The 24,697-nt window shown below is 42.1% G+C and overlaps 1 pseudogene; it reads right to left on the bottom strand.

The window, feature by feature from the left end:
* Positions 1 to 1,061: 1,061 nt before the first annotated feature.
* The window catches only part of LOC117594489, a 64,489-nt pseudogene continuing 40,853 nt past the window's right edge, over positions 1,062 to 24,697 (bottom strand).

Genomic DNA, 24,697 nt, shown 5'->3' on the forward strand with positions numbered 1-24,697 from the left:
ATGGCATGCAAATCCGTTCAGCAGTCTCTGAGATGCTGTTAACAAGTTTTTCACCAAATTCAAGATGGAGAAAAATCCAAGGGGCGAATTTGAAAGACCCCAGAGACTTTTTTGGTCAGCATGAGAGGGGGTATATCTGGAACTTGGTTGCATGTCTCTACGACATTCGGTTAATGAGATTTGAGCGCTACAGCGCCACAATGAGGAGTACGTCTACAATCAGGCAAAATTTTGAGCGTTTTGAACCAGAGGGGAGCGAGCTATAGACCTCTGAAAATGGCCCTGGAGAATAATAATAATAATAATAATAAAACGTAGAAACATAAGAGGGTTCCAGCAACTTTGTTGATTGGCCCCCTAAAAACCAACAAAAACAATAGGGTTCAGTACCTACGGTACTTAGTCCCCTAATGACAAGCAGTTTTAAATGACAACAGAGACCAACTCATGATATCAACGTAACTTAACAGGAATTAATACAGGAGATAAGTTGTATGAGTGATACAACTGTGTTAAATGCTTTAATCAACAAGAGCACCTGACAGGACATGAGGACATACAGAGACAATTTAAATATCCATTTAAAGATCCTGTGTAATCAAATTCTCTTTATAATGATGAAAGTTACAGCAAATCAAGCATTAAGTTTCACTGAAATGTAAAAACTAGTCCCTCTACAACGTGTCCCAAATGTAACATAATTAGATGGACAGTAATTATAAACAAGTACAGGTAGAATTTACTAAAGTAAAACAGACTGTCTACAAATGACTGTTACTGAAAGATTCCCAAACCTATGATCACACATAAAATACAGAACAGATGTATGCTGAACATGAACCAAAGGTAAATGTTAATTAAATGTATGAATCAACTCCTATCTGCCCGATCAATCACACTAGATGACAACAGATAAGTGGTTACTCTGTTTACCTGAAATCACCTCACACAAAAACATTTTACACAGTCAATATAATTTTTATTTTTTTTAACATTTCATAATACCAATAAATTGTGTTTTGTACAACTTTTAATAATGTTTTCAATACACATGCTATACATTTATGAATATTTTTCTGTTGACAGATAAACAACCAACTCAAAACAAATCCCGGAAATCAAGAAGAGACTTGATTGTTCAGCAAGGTTCTAGACACTGACTAAACTAAACTCTAAGATGATTGGTTTATTTCAGTTGTCAATCAACTCCCTTCACCATTGAGGTGCATGTCTCGTTATGTGTTCATTCAGGAACCAAGACCTCTGGCTAACTCTATTCCACTTGATTTGATTGAATCCTGTGTACATGCAAATTTTTAACTATATCATGATGTTCTGTGATCTTAAATCAATCTTTAGCCACAGTCAATCAATCATATATTGATAGAAGCAGACTGATAGATGTATCACTGAATAGGCGTCAGTATCTTCACAGATCCATTAACATTGAAACCAGGATAGAGTGGCTGAGTGAATGTGGTCTGGACTCTGTGGAGGAGGGTCATTGTGTCAGAGACACTGTAGAAGGACAGAGTTCCTGCCCTGTGGTCCAGATACACTCCTACTCTGGAGGACCAGGGGACAGAGATATCAGTCCTGGTATTATTGTGGATAAAACAGCATATGGATGTAGAGCAGTATAACACCCATGACTGATCATTATGACCAAACAAACACTCATCACCATCTCCTTTCCTGCTGATCCCTTTATATGAGACGGCTACACGAACCTCTTTCCCACTCCACTCTACCTCCCAGTAACAGACTCCAGACAGACCCTCTCTACACAACACCTGTTTATAGGAGGTAAATCTGTCAGGATGGTCAGGATAGGACTGGACCTTATTACTCAATGTCACCTTTCTGTTCCCCTCAGACAGACACAGGTACTGATATGTTGTATTGGGATCCAATGTCAGCTGGCAGGAATCTAAGAGGATTAAAAACAAAGTCAGTGACAGTGTCTCTCCCTTACTGTGTGTGTGTGTGTGTGTGTGTGTGTGTGTGCGTGCATGCTCTCTCTCTCTGTGCATCCTGGGAGTGGTGTGAGAGAGTGTGGAGTTTTGGCGGCCCTTTTCAATTTATTGGGCTAAATGTGCTTAGTCATGGTACACATTTAAGTGCTGGAGTGGCTATTTTGTTATCCTCTAGTTTGGGGGTGACTGTAATATCTATAACAGAAATTGTCAAGGGCCGGGTCTTATTGGTCAAGGTGGATGTTATGGGAGTTCTGTTTCAGTTTTTGAATGTTTACGCTCCAAATGAGGGAACACAGTGCATTGCTGTATTTGATAAGATAAAGGTTTCTTTATGACAATGTGATCAACAGGGATGTTTGGTTTTGGGGGACTGGAACTGTACAGTGGATTTTACTGTTGATCACACAGGTTTGGAACCTCATCTGAATTCTGTGTCCTGTCTGTCTGGTGTGTTGACAGAGTTTGATCTTTCTGATGTATGGATAGCGAGAAATGCCAATGTCAGTCAGTACAAATGGTTAAAAATGACTGATGGTCAAATGAGTGCAGCAAGGTTAGACAGGTTATATGTTTCAGAACGCTACTCTGCACTTTTTTCTTTAACCTGGACCAATCAATATCACCATGTAAAGAGATGGTCTGTCTTCATCTCCCTGATGGGAAAGTGACTACAGACGATGTTGAGATGCGCCGACATGCTGTGGATTTCTACTCTTCACTTAATAAACCAGAGGCCTGTGATCCCCTGTGTGTTGAACACCTGGTTTTATGAGAGGATTTCCTCTGCAGGGGTCAATTGGGAAAAGAGTGAGTCATTTTGGGCAGGTCAGCTTCCTGTGGGGTCTCTTCCTCAGTTACCCAGGGGGCTTCAGTGAGGTAGGGATGGGCTCAAGGGGGTTTTCTAGTCTCTGATGTGTTCCAGGAAAGGATCTGGGAGGGTGTAGTGGAGAAGGTGTGTGCCAGATTGTCTTGGTGGAAATGGTTGTTACCCCAGCTGTCATATAAGGGAGGGGTTCTGGTAACTAACAACCTGGCCCCCTCAACTCTGTGGCACAGACTCATGGTTGTACAGCTGTCTGGGTGCTTGATAAAAACTCTGCAGAGAACACTTGTTAACTTTTACTGGTCTGGACAGGACTGGGTTAAGGCGGCAGCCCTGTATCTACCACTGAATGAGCCTGGTGGGCCTGGTGGACATTACTTCTAGAGTCAAGGCGTTCTGTCTTCAAGCAGCCCAGAGACTGTTGTACAGTGACTATTCCAGCTGGGTGGATACAGCACATACTCTGATGATGAAGGCTGTGTTGTGGAATTTCTTGAACTGTATAATTAGTCCTATACATGTATGAATGGGTTACTAGTTAGAATTACTGAGTCCCCATCTTAGATAAAAAAAGGAATGTAGGAGAGAGGGATCTGGTATTTGTTAATTGTCATCATTGAATGGTATCAGTAGATCACTGGGTCCTCCGTCAGTCTGTCAATCTGTCCATCTGTTTAAACCATCAGTGTATCTGTTCTTTGTCCAGATGGTCTATGGTTCAGTCCCGTGCTCTGGATTCAGCCAACCTTCACTCATGCCTTCAGGGAGTGGGGTGTATGAAGCTGGGGCATCTGATGCAGAGCAGATCATTGGAGGAGTTGGGAGAGAGAGCAGGGATCCGGTCGTATCGTTTGGGGAGGAAGGTCGTGGCTGAGCTCTGTTTGAGAAGTCTCAATCGGAGTCATCTCCTTCTCTGATTGGAGGATGGACAACCTGGATTACGTTTCCCTGAGCTCAATGTCGTGTTGCTGCTGGGACGTTTCAAGAGGATGTAGAACTTCTTTCATTCAAAACCCCAGAGCTGAGGGAGTTCAGGGCTGTGGGGAAGAAGGCCATGTACACTGTGTGTATGAAGGTGTCCCATGTTTCCTCCCTAGAAGAGGTGAAATCCACGATGTGGGCGGGTGTGTTTGGTCCAGGTGTTTCCCTGAAAGGCAGCTGGTGGTCTTTATATAAACTGTCCATTGATTAGAGGACAGCTGGTCTCCAGTGGAGGATTATACATGGGGATGTAGCCACCAATAGACATCTGGTTCACCTGGATCCAAGTGTTAAGGAGGGGTGTCCTATTTGTTCTGATCCTGAATCATCTGGTTCACCTGGATCCAAGTGTTAAGGAGGGGGGTCCTTTTTGTTCTGATCCTGAATCATCTGGTTCACCTAGATCCAAGTGTTAAGGAGGGGTGTCCGTTTTGTTCTGATCCTGAATCATCTGGTTAACCTGGACCCAAAATGTTGTGGAGGGGTGTCCATTTTTGTTCTGATCCTGAATCTCTGGTACAGGGGTTTTTATATTGTTCCATATTGGTTGTTGTTTTTGACTAGGTGGTTTATTGTTTTAGGTGAGTTCTTCTGTTCTCGGTTGTTTATATTTGGACCCAAGTATAGTTTTAGTAAACGGGGTGTGGTGGTCTTGCTGAATTGTTTTGTCAGGGGCTGATAAATTAGCTGTTTGGAAGACTAGGAAACATTTTATTCAAGGACAGGGATCTGTGGATGTGGTGGGTATGTTTGAGGGGATGCTGACAGTGAGATTGAGGGTTGAGTTTGGCTAGTCTGGTACAAAATTTTGAGCTGTTCATAAGTTTATGGGGTGTTCAGGGTGTGTTGTGTGTTGTTTCTGTGGATGATGAATTGCTGTTACATCTTTAAAGTTTATTTTTGTTTTTAGTTATTTGAGTATCTGTTGTATTTTGGGTTCATGGAACCAATAAACATGTTTTAAAATTCAAACTCTCTCTGTGTGTGTGAGTCTGATTCTCTCTCTGTCTCTCTCTCTTTTTGTGTGTGTGTGTGTGTGTGTGTGTGTGTGTGTGTGTGTAAGATTGTACTTCACATGTAGAGAAACATAATTTACACCTGTGTATGGTTACAAGTGTATGTGTGCATGTCTATGGGTGTGTGTGTACGTTTACATAAAGTGCAAACAACGATGTGTGATTGTGTCTGTGTGTCTGTGGTTGTATTTGCTCACATGTTAAGAAATCCTGTCTGGTCTTGGGCTCAGCAGGTGGTCCAATCTGAACTGTAGTCACTATGGAAACAAATAGACTTTTTCAGTGGGGAGAACAAGTATTTGATACACTAACGATTTTTCAGGTTTTCCCACTTACAAAGCATGTAGAAGTCTGTAATTTTTATCATAGGTACACTTCAACTGTGAGAGACGGAATCTAAAACAAAAATCCAGAAAATCACATTGTATGTTTTTAAAATAATTAATTAGCCTTTTACTGCATGACATAAGTATTTGATCACTTACCAACCAGTAAGAATTCCGGCTCTCACAGACCTTTTGGTTTTTCTTTAAGAAGCCCTCCTGTTCTCCACTCATTACCTGTATTAACTGCGCCTGTTTAAACTCGTTACCTGTATAAAAGACACCTGTCCACACACTCAATCAAACAGACTCCAACCTCTCTACAATGGCCAAGACCAGAGAGCTGTGTAAGGACATCAGGGATACAATTGTAGACCTGCACAAGGCTGGGATGGGCTACAGGACAATAGGCAAGCAGCTTGGTGAGAAGGCAACAACTGTTGCCGCAATTATTAGAAAATGGAAGAAGTTGAAGATGACAGTCAGTCTCCCTCGGTCTGGGACTCCATGCAAGATCTCACCTCGTGGGGCATCAATGATCATGAGGAAGGTGAGGGATCAGCCCAGAACTACACGGCAGGACCAGGTCAATGACCTGAAGAGAGCTGGGACCACAGTCTCATATAGAAAACCATTAGTAACACACTACGCAGTCATGGATTAAAATCCTACAGCACACGCAAGGTCCCCCTGCTCAAGCCAAAGCATGTCCAGGCCCGTCTAAAGTTTGCCAATGACCATCTGGCTGAAGAGGAATGGGAGAAGGTTGTGTGGTCTGATGAGACAAAAATAGAGCTTTTTGGTCTAAACTCCACTCGCCTTGTTTGGAGGAAGAAGAATGAATACAACCCCAAGAACACCATCCCAACCGTGAAGCATGGAGGTGGAAACATCATTCTTTGGGGATGCTTTTCTGCAAAGGGGACAGGACGACTGCACCGTATTGAGGGGAGGATGGATGGGGCCATGTATCGCGAGATCTTGGCCAACAACCTCCTTCCCTCATTGAAGAGCATTGAAGATGGGTCGTGGCTGAGTCTTCCAGCATGACAACGATCCAAAACAGATAGCCAGGGCAACTAAGGAGTGGCTCCGTAAGAAGCATCTCAAGGTCCTGGAGGTCCTGGAGACTAGCCAGTAGAAAATCTTTGGAGGGAGCTGAAGGTCCAAATTGCCCAGCGACAGCCCTGAAACCTGAAGGACCTGGAGAAGGTCTGTATGGAGGAGTGGGCCAAAATCCCTGCTGCAGTGTGTGCAAACCTGGTCAAGAACTACGTATGATCTCTGTAAAAAGTTTCTGTACCAAATATTAAGTTCTGGTTTTCTGATGTATCAAATACTTATTTCATACAATAAAATGCAAATTAATTACTTAAAAATCATACAATGATATTTTCCGGATTTACGTTTTAGATTCTGTCACTCACAGTTGAAAATTACGGACTCCTACATGCTTTGTAAGTGGGAAAACCTGCAACATCGGCAGTGTATCAAATACTTGTTCTCCCCACTGTATATCACAGGTCCACATTAATCATGTCCACTTGTAATCTACATACAAGTAACTAGAGGAGAGATGAACTATAGATGGACTATGTTTGTATATAAATGTACATGAGTACCAGTGGTTCAGGCCAGTCTGTCATGGCTTTGATTTTGGTCACTGACTAGAACCAAGATGTCATGGTGACAATGATTGTTGACAGATCTCAGATCTCTACTTGATAACTACATTGATTCACTGAAGATATTGAGGTCATTTATTCTCTTGTTCCTCCCCTTATATCCTTCCCCCTTCCTTCTGCTCCTCCTCCTTTTGTCCTTTTGTCCTCTTTTTTATTACAACGTACTGTCTATGGAACATTTCTGTTTAGTCTAATTGTTGCCCACCCAGACAAATCACATATTACAATAATGTCTTAATATTGGGTATTTGCTTTCATAATGTCCTCCCCAAAATAATATTGGCTGTTGTATAACATTAGATGTAGTTCTATGAGTAAAAAACATAACTTCAACGTTCTAAAAATAATTTTGACCAACCTTCCCCAGATAACTTGTCCATTTCCTTTTTGCATACATCCTGTATTTGATCTTTCAGTTCAGAGACTGATATCTTGACATGCTCAAAGGAGATGTGTGGATAGACAGTGATGGTGGGTAAGACCTCAGATCCAGGAGAGAAACAGAGAGACTGGAAACTCTACAGAGAGGGAAAGAAGCAATAGGTTTTGACATAGACAGACAGTGAATTAAGTTCCAATCCATTTCACTGGTAAAGAAGTCAAGAGGGATCCATTACAGAGTATTGTAAGGTAAGTTAGTGATGTTACCTGGAGGAAATGGATGTGATCCTCTGTGTGTGAGAGCTGCTTCAACTCAACATCTCTCCTCCTCAGCTCAGCAACCTCCTGCTCCAGTTGTTCCAAGAGTCTTTCAGCCCGACTCACTTCAGTCTTCTCATGAGCTCTGATCAGCTCCTTCAACTCAGAGCGTCTTTTCTCAATGTAGCAGATCAGCTCAGTAAAGATCCTCTCACTGTCCTCCACTGCTGCCTGTGCAGAGTGCTGTTAGGACACAGAGAGAGAAGGGGGTCCATTTTAAGTTAATTCACTCTGTTATCAACAGGATTATAGACAGCAAGTAAATGTAAACACACAGTGCCAGTCAATAGTTTAGATACACTAATCCATTCAGTGGGTGTGTCCAAACTTTTGATTGGTCCTGTACATGTATTTATATCAGCCACAACACTCACCTTCAGAGTGTCCACAGCCTGTCTCAACTCCTGAATCTTCTTCTCTCTCTCCCCAATTCTCTTCTGGGATTCCAAATGTTTCTGTCTCTGCAGCGAAATACGTCATAAACAAATTGAATTTGCAAAGTGTAGTGATTTTGAATTATGTCATACTTATTAATAAGGATATTTTCTTGTTTCTTACAATTTCGGTTATAGTCGCTATATAGTCGCTACATATAGTTTGTATATATAGTCGCTACATATAGTTTGTATATATAGTCGCTACATATAGTTTGTATATATAGTCGCTACATATTATCACTCAGATTGCAGATCCTTGATCAATATGTTTTTCACTATGTGGAAAAAATTAAGAGACCACTCAGCTTCTCTACATGTATGGCAGCCATTCCATTCCAGGGTGTGTTCAATTCCAACACAGGCACACCTCATTTTACTCAATAAGGTACTGATTAGGTGTTTACCAGATCCAAATTAAATTTAATGAGGAAAAGTATAAAAACCACTGCTGTGGTCATCACTATCCTCTTGCAATAGGACCAGCTGGATGGCAGAAACAGTGCAAGTAGTACCTCAAAGTTAATTTCAATAAATATTTTTTTTTTTTACCATGATAAAGCAGTTGAAAAGAAAAGCTTTGAGGGAGGAATAGAAGGGTTCAATTCTGGCTTTACTGGTAGAGGGATACAGTCAGCATCAGTTTGCTTCCATCCTGAATATTTCAAAGACGGCGGTTCATAAGAACAAGGTCAAAAAGCAGACATTGGGGACAACAAAGCTACAGACTGGCAGAGGGTGAAAACGACTGTCCACTGACCGAGATGACCGTCAACTCATTCGAATGTCACTCAACAACCATAGGATGAAAACAAGTGACCTACAAAAAGAATGGCAAACAGCAGCTGGGGTGAAGTGCACAGTGAGGACAGTTCCAAACAGACTCTTAGGAGCAGGGCTGAAGTCGTGCAAAGCTAGAAAAAAGCCCTTCATCAATGAGAACCAAAGAAGAGCCAGGCTGAAGTTTACAAATGACCATGAGGATTGGACCGTAGAGGAACGGAGTAAGGTCATCTTCTCTGACGAGTCATATTTTCAGCTTTGACCAACACCTGGTCATCTAACGATTAGATGGAGACCTGGAGAGGCCTACAAGACACAATGACTGACACCCACTGTGACATTTGGTGTAAATCTTGGTGTTGATGATCTGGGGATGCTTCAGCAAGGCTGGAATCGTGCAGATTTGTCTTTGTGAAAAACGCATGCATCAAGCAAAGTACAAGGTTATCCTGGAAGAACACCTGCTTCCTTCTGCTCTGTTCCCCAACTCTGAGAAAAAAAATGTCCAGCAGGACAATGCTCCATGCCTCACAGCCAGGTCAATCAAGGTGTGGATGGAGGACCACCAGATCAAGACCCTGTCATGGCCAGCCCAATCTCCTGACCTGAAACTCATTGAATACCTCTGGAATTTGATCAAGAGGGAGATGGTCACAAGCCATCAAACAAAGCCGAGCTACTTGAATATTTGTGCCAGGAGTGTCATAAAGTCACCAAACAGCAATGTGACAGACTGGTGGAGAGCATGCCAAGAAGCATGAAAGCCGTGATTAGAAATCAGGGTTATTTCACCAAATATTGATTTCTGAACTCTTCCTAAGTTAAAACATTAGTATTTTGTTGTTGAAAAGGAATATGAAATTAGCATTATTTGAGGTCTGAAAACAATGCATATTGTTTTGGTTATTTTTACCAGTTGTTATTTTCTACAAATAAATCCTCTAAATTACAATATTTTGATTTGGAATTTTGGTGTAATCTTCCCAGTAGTTTATAGAATACAACAGCAATGTTAATTTTAGTCATACACATACCTATGAATAGTAAAACCAGAGAAACTGATAATTTTGCAGTGGTCTAATTTTGTTCCAGAGAAAGCTTTATCCTATAGTTCCCATCTTACTTGTTTCTCAGTCCTTTCCGATGCAGCTGAGACTGTATCATGTCCTTTATGTTCATCCAACATACAAAGAAAACAGATACACTGCTGATCAGTACGACAGTAAACCTCCAGCAGTTTGTCATGATGAGAACAGATCTTCTCCTGTAGTTGTTTGGAGGCTTGGACCAACTTGTGCTTTTTAAAGGCTGGAGGTGAGTCTCACAGTAAGAGGCCAGACACACCAGACAGGACTTGACAGCTTTGAGTTTTCTCCCAGTGCAGGAATCACACTCCACATCTCCAGGTCCAGCATAATAATTATCAGGAGGAGCAGCTTGGAGTCTTGTCTTCTTCAGATTTTCCACCAATTCAGCCAGGATGGTGTTCCTGTTTATAACAGGTCTTGGTATGAATGTCTGTCTGCACTGGGGGCAGCTGTAGATACCCTTGTCATCTTCCTGATCCAAACAGTCCTTAATACAGCCCATACAGTAACTGTGTCCACAGGGAATAGTCACTGGATCCTTCAAGAGATCTACACAGATCGAACAACTGATTGAGCTTACGACCTCCGCCATTATTCACACACATACTAACAGAGAAAAAAGAACAAGAGATTACTTTTGTTTGCCTTTAACATTTTTTTTTCAGAGGAGTGGTTTATTTTCTGTGACTTCCTGGTTCTGTGGTGAACTCAGATGTCAGATATCAGGTCTGGCCAGTAGAGGGCACTAGTGATCTATCATAGCCAGAGTAAATATTCTCAGTTCTCTGTGATTTTCTATACCTGTAACTGGATGTGGATCTGACACAGGGTTGTGGTCCAGCCTCCAGACTCCTACTGATGGACAGTGTGTCTGTAGCTGTGGGGAGCTGGACTGACAGTCTCAACACTCACATGGATGGCAGACTGGACACTCCCAGGAGCACAGCAGGTTCTCATACCAGAGGAGAAAGGAGGTCAGTAGTGAGGGAACAAGGGCGTACCTACTCCTACTCAAAGGTCTCCAATACCAGGGAGAGACTCCTACTGCAGGGAGGAGTCGTGTGTTTTCTCTCCAAAGGGAGGGAGCAGAACGTCTGTGTGAGAGAAGGAGCAGGTGGATACAGTAGGGAGAACAAGTGTTTGATACACTGTCGATTTTGCAGGTTTTCCCACTTACAAAACATGTAGAAGTCTGTAATTTCTATCATAGGTATTCTTCAACTGTGAGGGACGGAATCTAAAACAAAAATCCAGAAAATCACATTGTATGATTTTTAAGTAATTCATTGGCATTTTATTGCATGACATAAGTATTTGATACATCAGAAAAGCAGAACTTAATATTTTGTACAGAAAGCTTTGTTTGCAATTACAGAGATCATACGTTTCCTGTAGTTCTTGACCAGGTTTAAACACACTGCAGCAGGGATTTTGGCCCACTTCTCCATACAGATCTTCTCCAGATCCTTCAGGTTTCGGGGCTGTCACTGGGCAATATGGACTTTCAGCTCCCTCCAAAGATTTATTGGGTTCAGGTCTGGAGACTGGCTAGGCCACTCCAGGACCTTGAGATGCTTCTTACAGAGCCACTCCTTAGTTGCCCTGGTTGTGTGTTTCGGGTCATTGTTTTGCTGGAAGACCCAGCCACGACCCATCTTCAATGCTCTTACTGAGGGAAGGAGGTTGTTGGCCAAGATCTCGCGATACATGGTCCCATCCATCCTCCCCTCAATACGGTGCAGTCGTCCTGTTCCCTTTGCAGAAAAGCATCCCCAAAGAATGATGTTTCCACCTCCATGCTTCACGGTTGGGATGGTGTTCTTGGGGTTGTTCTCATCCTTCTTCTTCCTCCAAACACGGCGAGTGGAGTTTAGACCAAAAAGCTCTATTTTTGTCTCATCAGACCACATGACCTTCTCCCATTCCTCCTCTGGATCATCCAGATGGTCATTGGCAAACTTCAGACGGGCCTGGACATGTACTGGCTTGAGCAGGGGGACCTTGCGTGTGCTGCAGGATTTTAATCCATGACAGCGTAGTGTGTTACTAATGGTTTTCTATATGAGACTGTGGTCCCAGCTCTCTTCAGGTCATTGACCTGGTCCTGCCGTATAGTTCTGGGCTGATCCCTCAACTTCCTCATGATCATTGATGCCCCACGAGGTGAGATCTTGCATCGAGCCCCAGACCGAGGGAGACTGACCGTCATCTTCAACTTCTTCCATTTTCTAATAATTGCGGCAACAGTTGTTGCCTTCTCACCAAGCTGCTTGCCTATTGTCCTGTAGCCCATCCCAGCCTTGTGCAGGTCTACAATTGTATCCCTGATGTCCTTACACAGCTCTCTGGTCTTGGCCATTGTAGAGAGGTTGGAGTCTGTTTGATTGAGTGTGTGGACAGGTGTCTTTTATACAGGTAACGAGTTCAAACAGGCGCAGTTAATACAGGTAATGAGTGGAGAACAGGAGGGCTTCTTAAAGAAAAATGTGATGGTAATTCCATCGATCGACACTCTTAAAGGAGAAAGAAACAGAGACAAAATTCTCTTGGCACAGGTTAACCATTTTATTAATTATTTGCAAATAAGAGAAACGCGTCAAACGCTTACAAACATAATTGTCCGAGGAGTCTCTAACTTAATACATGAACAATACGTATTTATTATAGTTAAAAGGGGTGTGGTAAGTTGTTGCCCATCTGTCTCGTCACATAGGATTTTACCCAAGATCCCCCCACCTTATCCTTCCTGCCATAATGTTTACTATTGCGTTTACCTAAAGGGGCCAACTGACCTCACTTCCCTTTGTTCTATTACTACCTAGGCTTACACAAAGGCCAAGCTCTCCTTCCCCCCATAGGTAACTTCTTCAATTCTAACTGAACCCGGACAGACAATCTGAACCCGGACAGACAATAGATGCCCTGATGAGTTATACAGATGCGCAGATAAAGAGTAACCATTTCATCTGCTGATACCAGTCAAAGATGTCCCTTAGGCAAATACCAGATCCCCCACATTCCTTTTCTAATTTGAATAAGGGGACTCAGTGAGAATACATTGGTTAGAGACATTTCCACAACAAAAACGAACAGGTCTGTTAGAGCCGGAATTCTTACTGGTTGGAAGGGGATCAAATACTTATGTCATGCAATAAAATGCAAATTAATTATTTAAATATTATATATATATATATATATATATACATATAATGTGATTTTCTGGATTTTTGTTTAAGATTCCGTCTCTCACACTGTACAAATACTTTTTTTCCCAACGGTATATGAGTAACTGATGTTGAGCCCAGGTTTCATCTTAACCATCCAATCAGATAGACAATACAGGTGAGAGAGTTGACCACTCCTCCAATGTCAGAGCTGTATTTGAATGGACTGTGGTATCAATGTTAGTGGACTCAAGTTCAGATTGCTCCTATATTAGTGCTGATGTCTGTATGTCTGTCCCAGCCCTGCATGAACATCCCCCGAACAAAGACTGTGGTGGATGAAGATGAGTAGTGCAGGCTACTACGGTATTCTCAATGGCAATTTCCTGTGAACACAATCTGGTGAATAGTTGCTTGTCAATATCATTGCAACCAACAATACATAAACAAAAAAAGGATATTAAATTAAATTTGTGATATTGCACCCATGTTGTACATTGAAGAAGTGTGCTCTTCTCAGATTAATCCTGGATTTAACTGGGCAGATGGGAGACAGTGTGTTTGGTGTTGTGTGGGCGAGTGATGATGTCAACGTTGATAACATAGTGCCCTCTGGGTCATGGTAAGAGGTAAAGGCAGAGATTCGGGGCGAAATTAACTGATGTTCCATACATCTGTTGCCTTCACCACATGTTTCAGCAAAACTATGTATGTCATCATGTCACAAGTATCATACAATTCCTGGAAGATGAAAATGTATTGAATGTGTTCTTCCAAGGCTTCCATACTCACCAGGCATGTCACCCTTTGAGCATGTTTGGCAAACTCGGGATCAATGTTGATAAGTGTGCCTAGTTCACGTCCTTATCCAGCAACTTCAGAACAACTGAAGAGAAGTTGGAAAACGTTTCATATGCCACATAAACTGCCTGATCAGCTATATGGAAAGAATATGTCACACTGCATGAGGGGGTGGCTTGCCCACTTCAGGTTGGTGGAGAGTGCCTGCCTCAAGTGGAGGAGTTTAAGTATCTAGGGGTCTTGTTCACGAGTGAGGGAAGGATGGAACGGGAGATTGACAGACGGATCGGTGCAGCTTCTGCAGTAATGCAGTCGATGTATCGGTCTGTCGTGGTGAAGAAAGAGCTGAGCCGCAAGGCGAAGCTCTCGATTTACCAGTCAATCTACGTTCCTACTCTCACCTATGGTCATGAGCTTTGGGTCATGACCGAAAGGACAAGATCCCGGATACAGGCGGCCGAAATGAGCTTTCTCCGCAGGGTGGCTGGGCGATCCCTTAGAGATAGGGTGAGAAGCTCGGTCACCCGGGAGGAGCTCAGAGTAGAGCCGCTGCTCCTCCACATCGAGAGGGGTCAGCTGAGGTGGCTTGGGCATCTGTTTCGGATGCCTCCGGAACGCCTTCCTGGGAAGGTGTTCCGGTCCCGTCCCACCGGGAAGAGACCCCGGGGAAGACCTAGGACACGCTGGAGGGACTATGTCTCCCGGCTGGCCTGGGAACGCCTCGGTGTCCTCCCGGAAGAGCTAGAGGAAGTGTCTGGGGAGAGGGAAGTCTGGGCATCCCTGCTTAGACTGCTGCCCCCGCGACCCGGCCCCGGATAAGCGGAAGAAGATGGATGGATGGAGGGGGTTGATCCAGATACTGACTCAGGGTTTTTCCAGGCTCAGAATGGGCCTTTGGGGGGTAACTACACATGGCAGTAAGCATGATCGGTGCAAGTACAGTCTAGGCAATGAGTTACCTTATGACAGAAATCTATGCATTTCTTGTTATTTTTGACCATCTGAAAAATGTCTATCCAGCTTGAATAAATAAAACCCCATTAAAACTGATAAAAAAAATTGTTTTATTACAACATTGGAAAAAGGGGGAGGGGAGTGAGTTTGAAGGACAGAGGTGTGGGGTTGGGATGGGGGAGTGAGTTAGAGGGACAGGAGTGTGGGGTTGGGAGGGGGGAGTGAGTTAGAGGGACAGGAGTGTGGGGTTGGGAGGGGGATGTGAGTTTGAGGGACAGAGGTGTGGGGTTGGGAGGGGGGAGTGATTTTGAGGGACAGAGGTGTGGGGTTGGGAGGGGGGAGTGAGTTTGAGGGACAGGGGTGTGGGGTTGGGAGGGGGGAGTGAGTTTGAGGGACAGGGGTGTGGGGTTGGGAGGGGGGAGTGAGTTAGAGGGACAGGAGTGTGGGGTTGGGAGGGGGGAGTGAGTTTGAGGGACAGGAGTGTGGGGTTGGGGGGGGGAGTGAGTTTGAGGGACAGGGGTGTGGGGTTGGGAGGGGGGAGTGAGTTTGAGGGACAGAGGTGTGGGGTTGGGAGGGGGGAGTGAGTTTGAGGGACAGGGGTGTGGGGTTGGGAGGGGGGAGTGAGTTTGAGGGACAGGGGTGTGAGGTTGGGAGGGGGGAGTGAGTTTGAGGGACAGGGGTGTGAGGTTGGGAGGGGGGAGTGAGTTTGAGGGACAGGGGTGTGGGGTTGGGAGCGGGGAGTGTGATGGCAAATCCATCGATCGACACTTAAAGGAGTAAGAACAGAGACAAAATTATCTTGGCACAATTCAACCATTTATTATTATTTGCAAATAAGAGAGACACATCAAACGCTTACAAACATAATCATCCGAGGAGTCTCTAAAGCATTTGGAAATACATTCGATACTCATAGAAAAATGGGTAGGGATAAGAATCTGCATGGCAACACATGTTCCTTATCCATCCTACCCCCTGTTGTGTATCCTTCTCTATCCTGTCCTAAAACCCATTGTTATGTATCTACCCCCATCCTGCTATGGGTTTACGTTTATCTCAGCACCTCATACTTCCTTTACCACAGCACAACCTACATTTCTTTTCTTATCTAAACATGGGGACTCAATACATGAATCAATAAGAATGCATCAGTGACATTTCCATAACAATCCATCCTCTTGATACCAAATCAACCCTTGGTATCAATCCTTAAACAGTTTACTCATTAGGATGTAGACTGCAACAAAATAGTACTTATTAACAACATGACTTTGTTGATATCATTACCCTAATGATTAGAGAACAGAACAAATCCGAAATGTCTGGATCCTCATTTACAGTTTTTTACAATCGCTATGACAGTTTTTTCAATACATTTAACAAGTTTCCTAAACTCTTAACGCACCAACACACCTAAAACACACAATTGGCAAAACGGTTAATTTCATGCTCAAAATCACACATTGTAAACTAAACTCCAAAACTAATTTACAAAACACAATAATACACTAACACAATACACTATGTCTAACAAAACACTGCAAACATGTTTCAAAATCAAATAATTATTCAAAACACTAACACATGTTCTCTTCCAACAGGAACATTTAGTCAATCATAACACAATGACAAAAAAAACACTATCATCAGCTGAAATTACAGAAACTGCATTATTTTATGTATCAGGTCTGCCCTCATACAATAGACAGTATATTGTATTGATCATAGATTGTGTTTTGCACTGCAGTTTCTTTTGATGCCTCTCTACATTTGTTTTGTTGGGTTTAGTAAATGCATGCATTTTGTTTCTTTTGCTGCAGAAATTCAATACAAAAAATGAATGACCATCTTAGAGTAGCTTTATAGAATGTACAGTTTATGAAAAAAAAAAAGACAGAGACAGAATTGCTGCAGTAAAGACTTTATTTGCTAAAGGACATTGCTGCAAGAAAAAGCACTGGAATAATAATAACAAAAACAAAGTAATATTCTAATCTGCCCGGTCTTCTGCATTTGGCCACATGTTCTCATCCACATCACACCTGATATCTTCATTGGCAAGGCATCGTGGGAAGAATCGTTTGGCATGCCTTATCCACCCCTGGCAGTGTTCCGCTGTGATGTCTTGGCATGCAGCATCCATTGCATCCAGGAGGGACATTTGGTCATGTGGACGATGGTCAAAAACTTTCCATCTCCAGGCTGAGAAAAACTCCTCAATGGGGTTGAGGAAAGGGGAGTAAGGGACAAGGAAATGGGACATCATCCTTGGATGGGCGTCAAACCAGGCTGTGACTGCCCGGGAATGGTGGAATGCCACATTGTCCCATATGATCACATATATTGGCAAGTGGTCTCCCACCTGTCCCCTTTCTACCTCTGGCACCAGTCTTTCGTGCAGGTCTTTTAAAAACAGGAGAAGGCGGACTGTGTTGTAGGGGCCAATCTCACATTTATACAGGAGTGCACCGTTGTTGGAGATTGCGGCGCACATGGTAATGTTGGCTCCTCTCTGGCCCGGCACGGTAACTGTGGCCCTTTTGCCAATTATGTTTCTCCCACAGCGACGCCTTTTTGCCAAGTTGAAGCCAGCCTCGTCAACATAGATAATTTCATGTGGGACTTGATTGGCCTCCAACTCCATGACTCTCTGAAAGTAATTAGACACAGTGTATGTAAATGCTGTGCTGTACTGTATATCTACTGTATGTCCTAATGTACTCCAGGTTTATAGAGTAGTTTACTGCAAAACACACTGTGTATAGTACAGTAATGACTGTATTGCATAACCTTACCTGGACGTATTGGTGACGGAGTTCTTTGATGCGCTCACTGTTCCTTTCAAAAGGAACTTTGTATAGTTGTTTCATTCGGACTCTGTGTTTAGCTAGAGTCCGAGAAATGGATGTTATGCTGATTGCTGCAATGTTCCCAAAGACAAGGTTGTCCTCTACAACTCTGGACTGAATGTCCTTCAGTTTTATTTCATTGTCAGCAATCACCATGTTGACAATAGCACGTTCCTGTTCTTCATTCAGGAGCTTTCCTCTGCCCCCTGAGGGAGGTAGACGTTGAATCCTTAGAGGGACAAAATACAGTTACATTTTAGAGACCGGAGGCATACAGTCACTCTAATACTGTAAATGGTAAAATTACTGTATTTACACTTTGCTGTAGGAAAAGCAATATCCTACCTGTTGGTTTCTCTGAAAATACGGACAATGGATGCCAGTGTGTCCCGGCTGAGATTTGGCTGTACTCGTTCACCAGCCTCTCTGTATGATAGCCCGTGGTTTATGACATGGTCAATGATAGTAGCTCTTATTTGATCAGTTACCCTAGCTCTGGTCCTTCTTTGAGCGCCACCACGCATTCTAACTCCTCTCCCTTGTCCTTGCCCCACTCCTCTCCCTTGTCCTTGCCCCACTCCTCTCCCTTGTCCTTGCCCCACTCCTCTCCCTTGTCCTTGCCCCACTCCTCTCCCTTGTCCTTGTCCCACTCCTCTCCCTTGTCCTTGCCCCACTCCTCTCCCTTGTCCTTGTCCCACTCCTCTCCCTTGTCCTTGTCCTTGTCCCACTCCTCTCCCTTGTCCTTGTCCCACTCCTCTCCCTTGTCCTTGTCCCACTCCTCTCCCTTGTCCATGTCCTTGTCCCACTCCTCTCCCTTGTCCTGGTACTCGTCTTCCTCTCCGTCGTGCAGGCATTTTTTTCTTTCTTTCTTTCTTTCTTTCTTTGTGTTGCTCCGTATTGTTCCTTTTCCACACAATATCAGCCCAAAGAGTACTCTTTTAGAACATATGATCATGCGATTGAAAGAACCTCAACACCTGAGTGTGCTTCCTAGATGGGAATCAGCTGTGATTTATATATTTGCATAACTTCAATAAGCTGTTTCTCAGCAATGGAATAAGATACAGGGAATATATTTGTGTTTCAATTCACAATATTACAGTTTTTTACAATCACTATGACAGTTTTTTCAATACATTTAACAAGTTTCCTAAACTCTTAACGCACCAACACACCTAAAACACACAATTGGCAAAACGGTTAATTTCATGCTCAAAATCACACATTGTAAACTAAACTCCAAAACTAATTTATAAAACACAATAATACACTAACACAATACACTATGTCTAACAAAACACTGCAAACATGTTTCAAAATCAAATAATTATTCAAAACACTAACACATGTTCTCTTCCAACAGGAACATTTAGTCAATCATAACACAATGACAAAAAAAACACTATCATCAGCTGAAATTACAGAAACTGCATTATTTTATGTATCAGGTCTGCCCTTATACAATAGACAGTATATTGTATTGATCATAGATTGTGTTTTGCACTGCAGTTTCTTTTGATGCCTCTCTACATTTTTGTTTTGTTGGGTTTAGTAAATGCATGCATTTTGTTTCTTTTGCTGCAGAAATTCAATACAAAAAATGAATGACTATCTTAGAGTAGCTTTATAGAATGTACAGTTTATGAAAAAAAAAAAAGACAGAGACAGAATTGCTGCAGTAAAGACTTTATTTGTAAAAGGACATTGCTGCAAGATATACAAACAGAAAAAGCACTGGAATAATAATAACAAAAACAAAGTAATCTTCTAATCTGCCCGGTCTTCTGCATTTGGCCACATGTTCTCATCCTCTACCTTGCCCCACTCCTCTCCCTTGTCCTTGCCCCACTCCTCTCCCTTGTCCTTGTCCCACTCCTCTCCCTTGTCCTGGTACTCGTCTTCCTCTCCGTCGTGCAGGCATTTTTTTCTTTCTTTCTTTTTCTTTCTTTCTTTCTTTCTTTCTTTCTTTGTGTTGGTCCATATTGTTCCTTTTCCACACAATATCAGCCCAAAGAGTACTCTTTTAGAACATATGATCATTGAAAGAACCTCAACACCTGAGTGTGCTTCCTAGATGGGAATCAGCTGTGAATTATATATTTGCATAACTTCAATAAACTGTTTCTCATTAGCAATGGAATAAGATACAGGGAATATATTTGTGTTTCAATTCACAATATACACAGCTGTTTACCTTGACTTTAGCCTGTAAGGTTAGGTTTAGAACATGGTGTTATCTGTTCTGACATACAGTTTGAAAGCATTTGTAAATTTGACTGTAAAATTACATTGTTTTGGTCTTGGTTGAGCTTGTGTGTAAAAGAAGTTCAAGCATTTTAAATTTGTGTTAACTGTATGCATTTTGTGTCAAAGCAACAAGAAATGTGTTAAATGTATAGCCTACAAAGATGAATGTTGTGCTAGCTGTGTTAAGAGTTTAGGAAACTTGTTAAATGTATTGAAAAAACTGTCATAGCGATTGTAAAAAACTGTAACAGCTGTTTACCTTGACTTTAGCCTGTAAGGTTAGGTTTAGAACATGGTGTTATCTGTTCTGATATACAGTGTGAAAGCATTTGTAAATTTGACTGTAAAATTACATTGTTTTGGTCTTGGTTGAGCTTGTGTGTAAAAGAAGTTCAAGCATTTTAAATATGTGTTAACTGTATGCATTTTGTGTCAAAGCAACAAGAAATGTGTTAATTGTATAGCCTACAAAGATGGATGTTGTGCTAGCCGTGTTAAGAGTTTAGGAAACTTGTTAAATGTATTGAAAAAACTGTCATAGCAATTGTAAAAAACTGTAATACCTGTGTTGGGGAACATGGTTGCATTTATCATGACTGTGATTCATTATAAATCTATTACAGTTTTTTTCAGTCGCTAACAAGCGTTTGTCCAAACAATAGTCACATTTTCAAAACTCTAAACACAATTAGCACAGCATCGGTCTTTTGTGGCCATACCATTCACACATTTAATGTCGTTTTCACACAATATGCAGTCAGTGAACACATTTCCACAATGCTTACATTTTCTTAACAGACAAGCTATACCTCCCAACAAAATTATGGATTGTTTTTGTAGTATTTACAAATGTTAACACACAACATCCCACAATAGCAAAAACAATATTCCAAACCTTAAATACAGTATAAAAACCTCTGCTTCTGAAATGATATCAGTTCAAAAACAAAATATATCAAAAATATATCTCAGCTGATAATAAACAAACAATTGAATAATTGACACAGCTGATTTATGTTTGGTGAATTGGGCCAACCACAGCTGATTCCAGTCTGGCTTAGACTCAGTGGCAGGGGCTTATTTTTTCTATTACTATAAAAGGAGGACTTTAAGGAGTGATGTTTTTGGAAACAGTAACAGAAAAAGACAAACATTGTAATGTCTGGACGAGGAAGAGGAAGAGCAAGGGGCCCAGGGAGAAGACCAGGTCCAGTGAGAGATGCAGAAGGAGGTGCAGTGAGAGGTGGAGGTGCAGTAAGAGGTGCAGTGAGAGGAGCAGTAAGAGGTGCAGTGAGAGGAGCAATTAGAGGTGCAGTGAGAGGTGGAGGTGCAGTGAGTGGAGCAGTAAGAGGTGCAGTGAGAGGTGGAGGTGCAGTGAGAGGAGCAGTAAGAGGTGCAGTGAGAGGAGCAGTGAGAGGAGCAGTGAGAGGTGCAGGTGCAGGCCCAAGGAGAGGGCAAGGTAGAGGTGTAAGAATGCGTGGTGGTGGCATTCCAAGGGCTGCAAGAACAGTAGTCAGTGATGAAATTCGTGCCACTATCATTGACCATGTAATCAACCACGGTCTCTCACTAAGAGAGGCTGGTGAAAGAGTCCAACCCAATTTGAGTCGGTCAACGGTTGCCTCCATTATTCGCATCTTTCAACAAACCAACAGGTAAGTATTGCATTTTACATGGTTTGTTTCTATTCTCATTTGACATGTCAATAAGGTCATACAGTAATGCATATGTTGATATTTTTATTTTTCTCTACAGAATGCAACGTCTTCCACCCTCTGGGGGAAGAGGAAAGCTCCTCAATAATGATCAAGAGCTTGCCATTGTAGAAATGGTTGTTGCAAATAATGCAATTAAACTGCATGAAATCAAAACTAGAATTGTGGAGGACCATGAGATATTTGCCAATATAGAAAGCATCAGCCTCACAACCATTACGCGGACATTGTCCAAACACCGAGTGCGGATGAAGCAGCTCTACACTGTTCCCTTTGAAAGGAACAGTGAGAGAGTCAAGGAGCTACGACGACAATATGTCCAGGTATAGTGTATATTCAATTCAATGTCCAGTTATATAACCTTTGCACTTTGCAAGTAGGTTACCTACACAGTAATAGGTTACAGTACAGTATGGTAGACACAGTAATGACATGACTTAAACTTTGTTTCAGAGAGTTATGGAATTGGAAGCCAACCAGGCCCCTCATGAATTCATTTACATCGATGAGGCAGGATTCAATCTGTCCAAAAGGCGTCGACGTGGACGAAATATAATTGGAAAAAGGGCCACAGTTGATGTGCCAGGACAGAGAGGGGCAAACATTACTATGTGTGCAGCAATGGCAAATACAGGATTACTCCTTCACAGATGCCAGGTTGGACCTTATAATACTGAGCGCCTCCTTGCGTTTCTTAATGATCTCCATCAGCGCCTGGTACCAGAGCAGGGTCAGGAGGGTGAAAACATGAGGACCTTTGTAATTACCTGGGACAATGTTGCTTTCCATCATTCACAAGCAAAACAGCATGGTTTGAAGTCCACCCAGTACTGGTGAGTCTCTTCCTTCCACCCTATTCACCTTTCCTCAACCCAATAGAGGAGTTCTTTTCTGCATGGAGGTGGAAGGTTTATGACAATCAGCCACATGACCAGATGTCCCTACTTGAAGCCATGGATGCTGGATGCAGGGATATCACAGTTCAAGATTGCCAAGGGTGGATCCGACATACCAAGCGGTTTTATCCCAGGTGCATCGCCTTAGATGATATCAGATGTGATGTTGACGAAAACATGTGGCCTAACCCTGAAGATCGCAGGGATTAGATACATAAATTTTGTGCCATTTTTAGTTCCCCCCCTTTTTATTTGGGCTTTTTGCTGGTTTTTTTTGGTCAGAATGCTCTTGTGTTTCATGGATATTTTGTAAATAAACCTTGAAAATAAAATAAACCTTGTCTGTTCTACTGTACCTTCTTTGGTAAACAGTTACTGTAAGAAATAACTGATTTGCTTTTTACTGGAATGCGTTTGAATGTGAACATTACTGTACATGTGCACATACAGTTCCAAACCAATAAATTTAGTGTAAACGGTGGATTGCATGTTACCTGAAACATAAAAATCTATGCAGTTTTTATAATTTTAACAATAGCCAGAATTTTGAAACCTGGTATACTTCGTTTGACTGCATGTACCCTGTGAAGTGAAAACAAATGTTACTCTTTGACAGAATGATTTCATTTTGAGTCAGATTTCCAGTGTTTTGGTAAAGTTAGTGTGTGTAGAGAAAAACATGTTCTGTTTTGAAATTAAGAGTTAATATATATTTAACAAAATGTGTTTTTGAGAAGAAAATGAAACAATTTGGCCAATTGTGTTTTGTAGGTGTGAGTCTGTGTTAAGAGTTTAGAAAAATTATCTAAAGTATGGGCAAGCGCTTGTTAGCGATTGAAAAAAACTGTAATAAATGCATTACTAGAATAAAATGCTGTGTTTCGCAATGAATACTTAACTGTTTCGCCAACATAGGAGTGTGTTTAGTTTACTGTGTTAACTGTTTTGAGAGCAGTTACCTGAATTTGGAGAAATGTGACGATTATCTCAATCGATTTGGTACATCACACCCGGTTTGAGTATTTTGCTTGTCACCGTTAAGCATTGTGTTAAACTGACTAACATTTTTATGAAGTTTACTTCCACCACAAATAGCATCTATGAACTGTATGGCTTTTGCCACTGGCTGTTTTAAAAGCTTATAAGCCAGTAATACTAGTATCTCACTGCTTGGAATCATCATGAGAATTGACCAATTGCTAGCAAGACTGAAGACGAACTTCAGGGCACAACAACATTCGACATTGATGCAGTAACCATCAATATAGGTGACAATAACTGACTGTTTGGTCCAGTGAAGAGACGAGAGACCTGTGAAAACCCCTCCTCTTTCACTGTGCAAGTAGCCTAGTTGTGGTCTACATTACCCCAACAAGCAGATTCTGCACAAAGCGTTTACACCACCAGCCCCATGGATCTTCAGAGACAGAAGTTCTCCACTGGGCTTCAGCCATCCTTTCCCGTACTGTGCGCGGTGACGTACCGTCCATCTAAATTCAATAAGGATTTTTGACAGACTTTGCTGACTGTTTGGTGGCGATTATGTTGGATTATGGTCGTTTTTTAATTGTTGGTGATTTTAATACACGTTTGCTGTGAAAATAGGCCTTCGGTCAAGGATTTTATGAGTCCTATAGACTCCTTAAATCTCGTTCAGTTAGTGACTAGTCCTACACATGAAAAAGGGCACACACCTTGGGTCTTGGGTTGTCTTACGGTTTATGTGTCCATGTCATTGACATTTGTGATATTTGTACATCAGATGCGTCTAATGCTTTAAAAAAAGATGTTGTGTAATCTAAATGACAGCTGTGCTCTTAGCGCTGATGATTTTACTACTCTCATGCATTCTACTTGCAGTGATATCTTAAACTCTGTTGCACCGTTAAAATCTAAATGCTCAAAGCCATCTTAAGAGCCTGGGCTAAACGGCAGTACCTGCACTCGCAGACATTTACTTAGACGAGCTGAAAGAAAATGGAAGAAGGATAAACTCCAGGTTTCCCTAGGAATGCTACGTGACAGCTGTACTATCAGAGAGCTCTTTAGCTGCAAAAGCACAATTTATATCAAACCTTGTTTCCAACAATAATCATAGGCCTCAGGTTCTTTTCAACTGTCTTTAACTCTCTGATAAATCCCAGTAGCGGGGCTTGTATTGTTCTATCAGCCAAACCGTGTGAACAAAGGTAGTTTGTACCAATGCGCCCCACAAATTGTCCACTGGATTCCATTCCGTCTCGTCTTATTTTTCATTTTT

Source organism: Esox lucius, chromosome 5 (genome assembly GCF_011004845.1).
Source record: "Esox lucius isolate fEsoLuc1 chromosome 5, fEsoLuc1.pri, whole genome shotgun sequence".
Taxonomy (NCBI): Eukaryota; Metazoa; Chordata; class Actinopteri; order Esociformes; family Esocidae; genus Esox; species Esox lucius.